Genomic DNA, 12,935 nt, shown 5'->3' on the forward strand with positions numbered 1-12,935 from the left:
ATTACATAGAAATTTTTGAGGCATCAGTGCCAGTTCAGGCAGCTCCTCTCATTTGTTTCCCTACATCCATTCCCTGCTTCCAGGTACCTCTTTATTTCCCCCTCCATAATCTCCCCCTCCAAAACCCCAAAGCAGCCCTAGACACAGAAGAGCTACTTGCAAGAAAGAACTGCTGTGTGTTTCAAGATTAAGGAAAGAATAGCTGTAAAATCTCCAGCTTAAATTTCTCTGAACAGGAGAAATTTAGAATGAACAGAATAGAGGAGCTCTTGCAATGTGCACCCAATCTCTGCAAGGACATTTTAAGTCACAGTAATTTCTAGAAAATTACAAATCCTGATTAGAAGTTTGCTGAAACTTGAGTTGTCACCTCCCCCACCAATATGGAAGTGTGAAATCTGCAGCTCTCAGGGAGTCTAATTATGTAAGTAAACCAGTATTGCCACTTTAGTTAAACTGGGAGCATGTTTCCCTCCCTAGGTAATTATGTGTTGGTTGAATATATCTGTGTTTGCTTCCTGCTCACAGAGTTATGAGCAGAAAGTCTGATCATCTCTTCCTGAACTGGAGTAGTGCAGTAGTTCCTTGAGAGCACTTTCTTAGACCTCCTAGGAGTCTCAAGGAGGCACTTGCAGAGTTTTTAATAGGATGGATTTATTTGTCTTGGGTTAGCAATGAGAAGTTGAATCTTATCTCATGTATTAAGCTTGATGTTTAGCTGTATTTAGCACCTTGAATACTGGGTGGAGTTTTGGGGTGCTCATTCCAAGAAAAACATAGAGGTGCAGGAACAGGTCCAGAGAAGGGCAACCAGGCTGCTGAAGGATCTTGAGCACAAGTCCTGTGAGGAGCAGCTGAGGGAACTAGGGTTGTGCAGTCTGGAGAAAAGGAGGCTGAGGGAAGACCTTCTGGCTCTCTACAACTCCCTGAAAGGAGACTGGAGCCAGATGGGTATTGGTCTCTTCTCCCTAGTAACAGGAAAAGACAAAATGGCTTCAAGTTGCACCATGTGAGCTGTAGGTCAGACGTTAGAAGAAATTTATTTGCTGAAAGACTTCTCAAAGACTGAAACAGGCTCCCAAGGGAGGTGGCTGAATCCCCATCCCTGGAGGTGTTTAAAAGACACAGAGATGTGGTGCTGAGGGCAATGATTTAACACCAGACTTTGTAGACTGCATGGTTGGACTTGATGATCCTTTTCCAAGCAAAAGGACTCTACAATTCTATGATTCAAAGAACATTTGTGCTCACTGACTTCCACCAGAAAAGACACCCTTTAAAAGAAAAATCCCATATTCTGAAGTGTAAAGCAATCTGACAAAAGCACAGGAAATTGTTAACATCCAAGCTTTCCTCCATGTTTCATAACAACTCAGGGAGGGACATCACACCATCATTATATACATATGGAAGGTAGGATTGAGCAAAATCATCTTGACCCAGAAGGTCCCTAATGCAGGTTTTGCTGAGTTTGGTAAAATGAAAAGGATAAGGGGGAAAGGGATATGAAAGACCAGTTTCAACACTCTTACTTGAGGTAGCCATTTAACCAAGTCACCCCAGATGAGATGATCTCACAGTACAGCTTAAATTTAACTGAAAAACAACTCCTCCAACACCTAAGGTGTGAGTCCCTTTTGCCCAGTAGAAAAGGCTTAAAGGGCTTATTTCCAGTTCTTTTACACCATCCAAATGGAAAAAGTAGTAATAGACTTCTGTCTTAACCATATTACCCTCTTAACTCACTGCACCACCAAAACAAGGTAAGAAAGAAGTATGCTTAGGCATTATGGTCTCTTAGAATCTCTACAAACCATTTGTCACTACTGCTGCAAAGACAAGGAGCATTTTGCCTGGTCTAGCACTAACTGATTTCAGAAACTGGAAATCTATCAACAGTTTCTATGAGCTTAAACGCTTCTATGCCCTTAAACTTGTTTGAATTTGTAATTGCTTGTACAGACAAAGGGCTCATACATTGTATCCACTTATCTGACTAGAATCAGGAGGAGAAATTATTGCTGGAAGACGAGGGAAAGTCATCACTTTTCCAGTCACTAAACAGAAATATCATTAGGGTAGAAAGGATAACAAGGCTCAGAGCTGAAGAGTTCTTCTGAAGCTATTGATGAACAGAAGAACAAGTGATTAATAACAGCTACACAGCTCAGAACATGAACTGCAGTCAGCTAATGAGAAATCCATGCCTGGCATCCATACAGCTCTTGCCTCAAGTTAGCACTTGTACCCTTTTTAGTACTATGAATTTTACTGAGATTCAGTGAAATCCTGATCCTCTGCAAAACCTGGCTGAGAGTAAGTAGATTATTCATAGAATCATAAAGGTTAGGAAAAAACCTTCAGAGAATCATAAAACTTGGGAAAAGGCCTCCAAGGCCATAGAGGCCAACTGTTAACCCTGCACTGTCAGGTCACTAAACCATGTCCCTCAGCACCATATCTACCCAGCTTGTGAACACCTCCAGGGGTGGGCACTCCACCACTGTACTGGGCAGCCCGGGACAGGGCTTAATCAGTCTCTAAAGGAAGACATTGTTCCTAATATCCATACTAAACCTCCTCTGGTGCAGCTTGAGGCTGTTTCCCCTCATCCTATTACTTGTTACCTGGGAGCAGAGACCAACCTCACTCCAACCTCCTTTCGGTTGTACAGAGCCACAAGGTCTAAGCTTCCTTTCCTCCAGAGTAAACAGCACCAGTTCCCTCAGCTGCTCCCCACCAGCTGCGTTCTCCAGACCCTTCACCAACACCATTGCCCTTTTCTGGACCTGCTCCACCACCTCAATGTCCTTCTTGGAGTGAGGAGCCCAAAACTGAGCCTACTATTCAATGTGTAGCCTCACCAGTGCCCAGTACAGGGGGCCCTGGTCCATCCTGCTGGCCAAATTATTGCTGATCCAAGCCAGCATGCTGGTGGTCTTCTTGGCCACCTGGGCACACATACTGGCTCATCTTCAGCTGCTGTGGACCAACACCCTCAGGTCTTTCTCTGCTGGGCAGTTTCCAGCCACTCTGTCCCAAGCCTGGAGCATTCATGGGGTGGTTGTGACCCTGTTATTATAGGCTAACCAACATTACCAGTCAACATTTTTTATCCTGAGCTAACACTCACACTTGGGAGGAATTCACACTTCCATTTAGAAGTATCTACTTTTTGCTCTTATGAAGGTAGTTTTGTGGACGTGGGAAAAGTTATAAAAGCAATGTGGAACTATCTTGATAAGCATGCAAGCAGACCTTACGAGCATGAAGCAGCTGCTGCTTCAGTAAGAAAAGGCTCAAAATTAGCACAACATTGGGTCAGTGTCCTCAACGTTATTCAGAGCTCTTGTCAAAAATAATCAGGTCAATGCTATACTGCTGCTTAAGGAAACAGTGAGCAGGGAGGCAATGAAGCTGTAAAATGAGGGGGGGAAATAAAACCACAAAGCAGATGACAGGGTTATGAGCAGGAAGATCCCACTGTCCTCCCTGCAGTGGGAGATTGCAGATCCCACTGCAATCTCTGCAACAACCTTGGGATTTGGCGAGGGAAAGCAGAGAAGTTTATGACATTTACTGTTGCTAAGCTCTAATTCTATCAAGGATTAAGCCAAGACATTAGGAGGGCTCCACCCAGGCAGCTGTCCTGCACATTTTGGAGGGGGCTGGTTTCACACCTGCTTTGACTGACCACTGCAGTGTCTCACATTAGCACAACCTATTAGCTATTAGCAACTGAACTACTGAGGTGGATGTGGGGCATGTTCATGGGACAGGCTGAAGACAGAAAGAAGTAATCAAAAACCTTATGATGAAAGAAGAAGAATAGTAAGTGAAGATACAAAAAACCCATAGCCATTAAAATGGTCATTCAAGGTGGTTAAAATGCAGTACCAGCACCATTTTACTTGCTCTAATTATACAGAAAAATCCATGTAGCAGCAGACTGTCAATGGATTTATAACCATTTTATAGCCATTCATCACTAGCTTAACGTAAGACAAAATACTCAAGGTTTGTTTTGTTTTTTAGGAAGACATGGATATTCAGAGACCTCAACAGACAGCACACTTGGCAAACCAATGCTATTTGGCTTCTTAAAAGCTAACAAAGACAAAAAATACAAGAAGGATCAGAACTGTGAAGCTTGTCTTAAAAAAACCCACAACACCTACAAAATGTCTAAGTCACTGCTGTGCTTAATTTTGGGGTGTGCCACCATTTTAGATGCTCCGTTTAGAGTTCATTTGTAGACAGCAAGAGATTTTTAGAAGAAAACTTCTAAAAAATGGATTTTAACTTCCAAAATTCACCCGATCACAGAAAGATAGGAGTTGGAAACTACCTCTGGGGGTCTTCTAGTCCAAGGCCCCGCCAAGGCAGGTTCACCCAGAGCAGGTTGCACAGGATGGCATCCAGGTGGTTTTGAATGTCCCCAGAAATGGAGACTCCACCACCTCTCTGGGCAGCCTTTGTCCTGTCACTGGGCACCGCTGACAAAGGAGCCCCATCCTGACCACCACCCTTTAAGCACTGATCTGTACACTGTACAATGTTTAAACTGCAGTTTCTATGCTTGTCTACAAACTTCATCTGCTTTAGCCCTGTCTAAAACAAGCTCAAGACTAATGCCATCAGTAGATTACTTTTAATAAGCTAGAGAATCAGAACACTCTCCATCCAGTCCATGAAAATCTGAAGACACACCCTTTCCTCAAAAATATCAATTTCCACATTGTAAGTCTTTTACATAAGCCATTTATCCTTCTCCCATTGCAATTAATACCATTCAGTTCAAATGAACTAATTAAAGCATCACATCTTAGGCTATCTCAGAAGTTTTCTTACAGCTGCAGGCCTGCTGGGAAGCTGCGTAGCATGGTTGGTGGGACAGCTTGTTGAAATAAAAACCCCTCATGACATATTAGCTTGGGCTCAAGACCATGCTAACTCAGCTGCTGGATTAGAACCAGCTGGTTCCGCTGAGCACACAGCACTTACCTGCCTGCAAAAGGAATTCCCCTTAAAAAAGGGGAAAAAAGACAAAGAGATTGAGGAGATATTTCAGTGTCCAGAATATATCTGGCATCCAGGTCTGGCTGAAGTCTTTAATTATTCATCTGACTCTTCTTAATAAATTAGGGTAGGATAAGATTTAACATTTGAAAAAGGTGCTGGGATGCAGCTTTCCAGTGGGGCACTGGAGAGAGTCACGGAATCATTTAGATTGTAAAAGGCCTTTAAGATCACCAAGTCTACCACTAAACCACATCCCTCAGCACCATGTCTGCAAATCTTTTAAATCCTTCCAGGGATGGGGACTCCACCACTGCACAAGGCAGCCAGGTCCAGGGCTTGACAAAACCTTTCTGGGGAAAAATTTTTTCCTAATGTCCAGCCTAAACTGCCCCTGGTGCAATTCAAGGCTGTTTCCTATCATCCTGTCACTTATTCCTTGGGAGAAGAGATCAACCCCACCTGGCTCCAACCTCCTTTCAGGAAGTTGCAGACAGCCACAAGGTCTTCTCTAAGCTTCCTTTTCTCCAGGCTGAACAACCCCAGTTCCCTCAGCCACTCCCCACAAGACTTGAGCTCTACACATCAGCTCTGTTGCCCTTTGCTGGACACACTCCAGCGCCTCAGTTGTCCTTCTTGGAGTGACAGGCCCAAAACCGAACCCGGGATTCAAGACGTGGTCTCATCAGTGCTGAGTACAACGGAGTGTTTCCTGCCCTGGTCCTGATGTCCATACTATTGCTGAGCCAAGTCAGGATATTGGTGGCCCTCCTGACCACACTGCTGGCTTATCTTCTGCTGCTGTCAACCAGCACCCCAAGGCCCCAGCCTGCAGCATTCATAGGGCTGTTGTGAACCAAGCCCAGGGCCTAACACTTCGCCTTGTTGAAGCTCATACAACTGACCTTGGCCCATTCATCCACTCTGTCCAGATTCCTCTGTAGAGCCTCCCTACTCTAAAGCAGATCAATACTCACACCCAACTTAAGTGTCATTTGCAACTTACTGAGGGTGCCCTTGATCCCCTCATCCAGATTTTTGATAAAGATATTAAAAAGAACTGGTCCCAGTACTGACCCCAGGGGAACAGCACTGGTGACCAGCTGCCAACTGGATTTAGCTCCATTTCCCACCACTCTTTGGGCCTGGCCATCAGCCATCACCCCAGTGAAGCTCCCATGATTAGAGAAGTTGGTTAAATATACTGCATGACTGAAGGGTGATTTTCACTGACTGAACAAACAAAACAAAACACACCAAAAAGGTGGAAAAGAACTAGCTGGCCAAGCCAGAGCTACTTAAAACCTTCCAGGAAAGAAATCTGCCGAGATGATGCATTCCTCACAGCCTGCCTGCAGTCACTTTGTTGGACTGGCTGTGGTAATAGTTCCAGCTTCAGGACTATTAAAATTACCTGTTGGGGAGCACAGAAAGGAGAAGAACTGGAGTTGTATTGCTGAGATTTACAGAACATGCTGTCATGCTTTTTCTAAACAGAGAATTGGATGTTGCTGCCCCATCTTTTAAAACTCCTGGGCTGTGCAGCACTGAAGCCAGATGAAAAGAGTTGTCAGCTCAGCTATCACTCTGTGATTCAGGGTTTGAAATGAACCCTTTTCACGCACCCAGGAAGGCTGCCCTTTGAGGTATAACCAATGATGGCAAATTGAACTTTGGATTCCAGCACTCTGAATGCTTATGCAAGCAAACCAAGCTGATAATCTTGAAAGGAGCAGATGTAACAGCGGCACAGACTCGCCAAAAACCATGATTCCAAATACTACAGAATCATCTTCTTAATCACACAAAGGAAAGGCTGGCCCTGCCTGTTCTTCAACAGGGAGTAAAACTGAACTCTGCAGCATCATGGATACCACAGTAAGACTAGAAAATGCTGTACTTCAACATCTGTTTGCTACAGTGGAAGTGTTCCAAATCTGAAGTCTTCATTAGAGTGTTTTTAAATAAATTAATAGAGAATGCTTTGTAAACTGCTTTGTGTAAATGTTTAGTCAAATAGGAGCTGGTCTTGCAAGGTCCACAGGATCTGCACCTCATAAGGGTAAAGCAAGTCACAGGGCACTTGTGAAATTCTGTCATTTTATACTGTTTAAAATTAGATGGTAAAGCTAGGCTCCACGAAAAAATGTATGGAAAGGATGCTGGATTAAGGGGAGGAAGTACAGCACTTTACAACTCCCTCAAAGGAGGCTGGAGTGAGGTTGGTGTTACTCTGTTCTCCAAAGTAGCAACCAACAGGATGAGAGGAAATGGCCTCGAGTTGTGCCAGGGAAAGTATTTGTGTCCTTCAGCTTAGGTCAATCAAGTAATGCTGGAAACAGAAGTCTTCTTAGCTAGCTCTACTTTTTCCCACTTCCTCAGTGATACCTTCCCAGCTACCAGTATTTTAGCTTTATCAGAGAAATAACAAAGTGCTACAAATACAGGTGAAACAGCAGCAAGGCAAACATTACACATTGGGGACATGAAATCCCTGCTTGAATTGAGTAGTCTAAATTATTCAGGTGGCAAATGGAAATGTATTGCCTACAAATGATTCAGTCATCTCTTCTCCAGCACTGGAGTTAATAATTATACCCACGCCATGCTGATTCATAGTAGAATAAGGCTACCACCAATTTGTAGACTGGATTTGAGATCTTCAGGCATGTCTTACTGGTTTAGCAAACAATTAGACATGATCTAGGGGAAGTGTCCCCAATTAGCTGACCAAGAAAGACCAATAATTTCTGCTAACAGCTTACTACAGACTTCCACAAAAATCAGTTGCCAGAGAGGGAAAGATCAGTTCTCTGCTTTACACCCTGCTCCATTCTAGTGTTCTGGTTTGCTTCTCCCTCAAAAAAAAAAAAAAACAAAACACCAACAAAAAACAACACAACAACAAACACCCAACCAAACAAATAACACTTATTGCCAATACAACAAAAAAGCCCCTGACTCTCAACTTAAAAGCTCAGTTCTACAGCCAAGTGTCTCATCCCCCTGAAGCACAGCAGGGATAAAATGATGCACTCAGACTCATGGATATTCAGCTCCCCTTGCTCAAGAGAGAGAGATTGTCAGGAGAGGTTTCACAACTCTCCCCGACCACAGAACTACAAAGATAGTACTTCTAAACGTTTTTGAAAAAGGAGCTATGTATTATTCATGAAGGGCTGCAAAACACCTCAGAAGTGTTTTGTTTCACTCTCCAGGTGGATTTAGAAGTTGCCTGCAAAAAGAAAACAAAAACTAGAATCTCTGGTAAAGATAAGGGCTGGGAAACAAAATAAAGTCAAGGGAACACAGCAGAGAGCCAGAGCTCTAGTCAGTAGCTCTTGGCTATGGATGTATCTTGCCATATGGTGTCAGCAGCCCTACCAAGCAATGAATCATAGTCAAACGCACAAGTATTTTCCTCCCAGTTTCTAATCTTCACAATGCCACATGAAAGTTATGCAATCACTGAAAGGGATGGTGCTCACACAAAGGGAACGTGATGATCATGAGGCATAGGATTGGTGATCCACAGTGCAAAAACCTGAAAGTTATTTTAAGGAGGGGGATATGATTAAAGTTATAACTACATCAGTGCTAACAAGATCTGGTATTGAATTTAATTTGTAAAGAGAAACTGCAGAAGAGTGGAATGTCTGAGATGGAAAATCAGAAACACCAGTCCCTGTGATGGTGACTGACTGTGATGAGGGGACTGGGAATGCCATAAAACTGTGTTTCAGCTTTCAGCCTGAAGTGATGACTAGAAGTGCTGTAAAATCCATGTATTTTACTAAAAAGAAGTAAGGCATCACTACATAGTAGCATAATCCTGAAGAAAGACATTTCCCAAAGGGACTTTGTTAACATAATTACATGTTTTTATAAAGAAGGCTGAGGTTTTTCACACTCACATTATGACAAAGCAAACAGTATGTGTATTTACTGGACATTAACTGAAGTAGATGCAAATAAACTGATTCAGTTGTAAAATACAGCACCCAGACCTTAATTTTCCTGGGGGGGTGGGGGGGAAGGAAAGTGAGATTAACAGCAAGTTTAGGTAAACTATCTAAAACATTGATGCTGAAAAACTACATAGGATTTGATTAAGCAGCTATATAAAAAGGGGAAGCAAGTTTCATACAATCATTTGGTGCTAGCAGTACTGCTCAACATTTTCTGCAGAGAAATGAAACACTAAGTTCTCCACTTGAAACAAAAACAGTAAGGAGAATCTGCTTCTCCAAAGCTGCAATAAAGTCTTGGAAACAACAAACCAAAACAAGCACAGGACTTCAGAAGGGACATTAGGACCTGCTTCTGCTCTACTTTCTCGTACCGCCCCAACCAAAATCAAGGTAAGCACAGGAAGAAAGATGAATCCATGACTAACACAGTCAATATGCATAGCCAAAGTCTCTAAAAACAAATCACAGATGCTGGAATGGCTGTGTGCAGATCTGGCCACAAACCCTAGGAAAAAGCACTGCCTTACATTTGCCCTCTTAATCTGAGGCTCAGTCAGCTGATGTCAGGAATGCATCTAAAATATTATCTGGGATTGAGTCAATCGCTTGCCTCTGGGGTGCAGAGCTCCACAACAAAATCATGATTCAGCCACCTCTCCTGACCTTAATTTCACCTGTGCTGATGAAGGGCAATTAAAAATATAAATTGAGATTAGTGAAGAATGGAATTTGGGGAAATCTTCTTGACACTTCAAAAGTTTTCAGATGAGGGAACCACTGCCACAAATTTAAAAATAAAAACTAATCTCTTGTGTTATAGGTATTAGTATGAGATTCCAAACACTCAACTTTGTGCAGCACCACTGTGGTTCACTTCAATTAAATCTGAAGTTAATTAAAACTGGTAGGTAGTACCTACATGGAAAAGAAGCAGAAAAACTCTGCACCCTTCACAAACCCATGAAATCAGTCTCACCAAGCTGGTACATAAGGCCCCTTTTTAAAGGCTGCTCCTGAGACTTAAAACTGAAGTTTGAGCACTTGAAGCAATTACAATATGGGGCTGTAAAAACAAAATACTAACTCTGAATCCCCTCATCTTGATTTGACATTGGATTTTGACAATCTGAACCCCTGCTATCATTTCTATTGATTAATCTCCTTAGAGCAAGCATCTCCGTGAAATGTTCTTGCTGGCGTATCATTAAGATGCAATGTTTTGTTATGAGTCAGCGGTGTTTCAATGCTAGACAAACCACTTGCTGGCCTCTACTTAGGCAGCAATGTAACTTCATTGAAAATTCTGCATAATCATGCAATTACCAGTCTCCCCCTTGCTAGGTTCTCATGGGTGATATACCCTGTTATGTGCATTCAGGTGATTACAGAGCTTTTATAAACTAGTTGGACAACCATTAAATTGAGCTTAGCTGTCACCAAATGACTGTGATCCGAGCTAAAGAGAAAAAAAAAATTACTGTTCAATAAAGCCCTTAGTTCCTCCGTCTCTCTGAGGAAGCATCCACCTGCCCCTGACACATTTCTACGAGCAGCCGGCAGCTGACACACCCACCCGAAGGGAGCGAGTCCTGCTTTCTACAGAAGGCTCTCTGCTCCCCCAACCGCCTCTCCCCACCCGGATTAGACCCCAGTTCCTCCAACCCCTCAAAACATCGGCGCAGAGCAGCCGGGCTGGCCCTCCCCGCTCAGCCTCCCTTCAGCTACAACCCCTCCTCTGTGCCCCTTGCCTGGCACAGCCACTCTCGCCGCGGCTCCCCCCTGCCGCTGCCTCACCCGGTTCCCAGCAGCGGCCCGGCAGTGCCTTCCCGGGGGGGTTCCCGGGGTGTCCCGCCACCTCACACAAACACCCTCCGACGCGGACAAGCGGCAATGCCTCCCACAAACCTTGGCTTTCAATTACTTATACTAATTATTCTTGCACCCGGCCGCTGCGGGGCCCTCCTCACCCCTCAGCGCGGGGCCGGGGCCGCTCCCGCCACCGGGGCCCCTCACCGGCCAGTCCGTCCCCTCGCCCCCGGAGCTCCAGCACGGCGGCGCCCGGCTGGCAGCTGCTCTCACCATGGTACAGATGGAGGCGAGTCTCCGGACCGTCATCAGTATGTCCATCCGCCCGACGCGGCCCCGCGCCCCGCGGCCGCCCCCGCTGCCGCCGGCGCCATGTTGGGACGCAGCCGCCCAACTGACAGCGGCAGCCGGAGCCGCAGGTGGCGCAACCGCTAAATGGGGCCGGCCGCCGGCGGTGCAGCGCACAAATGGCGCCGGCTGCGCACCGTGACGAGTGCTGAGGAGATTCCTCCTGCATTTGGGCCCCCTGACTCCAAGCAGTCTTCCCCCCAGCGCTGAGCCCTGCTCCACCCCGGACAGTCGGAGTCTGCGAGGTTCCATCGCTCCGCACCTCCCTCAGGGTCACCGCAAGGCTGGGTTGTGCCTTCCCCCCGTGCTGAAATGGAGCTGGGGATGTCTTGGCGTGTGCAGCTGTGGGGATGGTGGTGGGCAAGAAGTGCTTCAGTCATAGAATCAGTTTGATTGGAAAAGACCTTTAATATAATCAAGTCCAACCCTTAACCCAGCACTGCCAGGTCACCACTAAACCATGTCTGTCAGCACCACATCTCCATGGTGTTGAGAGCCCTGCAGGGATGGGGACTCCACCACTGCCCTGGGAAGCTTGTTCCAGGGCTTGACAGTTCAAAAGGGAGGAAGAAATTGTGCTTTGTATCCAATTTAAACATCCACTGGTGCAACTTGAGGCTGTTTCCTCTCCTTGTGTCACTTGTCACTTGAGACAAGAGACTGATAATCCCCTCACCTGACCAAGATGACTGGAGGCCCTGGTGAGACAAGCATTGCATGTGTCACCAGTGAAACTGGAGGGTTGGAGCTGCGGGATGTCACCAAACGCACCAGTGAGGGAGACCACAGCCACCTCAGAGCACTAAAACACCTTGAAGGTGTAATGCACAAACTATGAACTTCCTGAGACTCATTTTAGTGGTTGTGAGCACCCGTGGGTGGGTTTTATGACAGTGGCTGGTGCAATGATGGAGTTGGACAGTGGTTTGCACCACGTAATCCCTTTGTGTTCTGCACCACGAGTCCTTGTTTCAGCAGAATCACAACAAGTGCTTTTTCAGAGCACAGCTCTGCAAACGACAACTGTGTCTATTGTAATCCCAAGAGTGAAAAATGATGCAGATCACCATATAGCCCTTCACAGAGCAGATCCCAGAAGCAAATAGACGTTGGAGGAAAACAGAATCATGGAATGGTAGGATCTGGAAGAGACCTCTGGAGATCCTCAAGTTCAATCCCATTGCCAAGGAAGGCTCACCTAGAAAAGGTCACATAGGAACACCTCCAGGCAGGTTTAGAATGTCTCCATAAATGGATACTCCACCACCTCTTCTGTGAGAAGCCTGTTCCAGAGCTTCATTACCCTTAAATTAAAGAAGTTCTTCCTCATGTTTAGGTGGAACTTATGTGAAAGATTGTGCCTGTTTCCCCTTGTCCTGTCACTGGGCACCACTGAAAAATGGCCCCTTCCTCCTGAACTCAGAGATGGGTAAAAATGTTTGCCATCTGGATCTACAGAATGACGTTGAACCTCACACCTGGAAGGAGCCTGGCTCATATTTAGTATTAACTCCGAGCAGAGCACTGTGGAAAAGTGCTAATGAAAGTGGCTGGAGACCTTTGGGTCTGCACATCAGCAGCAGTGATGGGACTGATTCCACACACCGAACTGTACTCCAGTCCTGACCTTGCAGGAATATCTGCAGGGAAAGGAGGATGGTTCAGTTTCCAAAGCACAAACTTTTTTATGAGGCCAAGATGTTTCCATTCTATTTGAGCTGCTTGCCTGCAGCGATGTTCTCTTACACACATTGTACTTTCCATGTCATCTACTACAGGCTCCCGAGGGAG

Source organism: Indicator indicator, chromosome 17, assembly GCF_027791375.1.
Source record: "Indicator indicator isolate 239-I01 chromosome 17, UM_Iind_1.1, whole genome shotgun sequence".
Lineage (NCBI taxonomy): Eukaryota > Metazoa > Chordata > Aves > Piciformes > Indicatoridae > Indicator > Indicator indicator.